Genomic DNA, 603 nt, shown 5'->3' with positions numbered 1-603 from the left:
CTACAATTCATATGGTAACAAGTACCAAAAGCTTTAGAAATAAGTCTTGCAGATTATTAGAAGTGAATAAGATATTTGAAGGAGGTTCAAGAGAGCACGGGGTGCTGGTTTGATTAGTTTTTGATTTCCAAAAGGTGTTTAGTTTAGATGAGGATCCATTATGTACTCCGACTGAATATTTTCATGAAATTCGAGTAGGGGTCCTCCAGTTTATAAGAAACCCTATCCTATTCCGCTGAAATATAGAGATGAGATTAAGGCTCAGATTGGTTCTGTGTTGGGGGATGGGATTATACAACCGTCACGTTCGCCCTACAATGAGCACCTCTGGTGCCTGTGAGGAAGAGAGATGGAGGGTTACGACTGTGTTTAGATTTCCACAGTTGGTATGTATAATGTTTTAATTAAACCTTTTAGAAAGGGTTTTTCGAGTGGTGGTACCAGAAGAGTATCAAAGTACAGCTTTAAGGTTGGCCCGTTCTATTCCTATTGCAGGACATGGGGGCGTATTAGCGACTTTAAAGAGATTACAAACATTTACATATTTTCCCAGAGCTGAAAAGGTTAGTAAAGGAGTATTGTTCTTCATGCGAAATATGTTAA

The sequence above is a fragment of the Penaeus japonicus genome, unplaced genomic scaffold (assembly GCF_977035675.1).
Source record: "Penaeus japonicus unplaced genomic scaffold, GWHDUDI00000001_assembly GWHDUDI00000024, whole genome shotgun sequence".
NCBI classification, from domain to species: Eukaryota; Metazoa; Arthropoda; class Malacostraca; order Decapoda; family Penaeidae; genus Penaeus; species Penaeus japonicus.
This window is presented reverse-complemented; position numbering follows the sequence as displayed.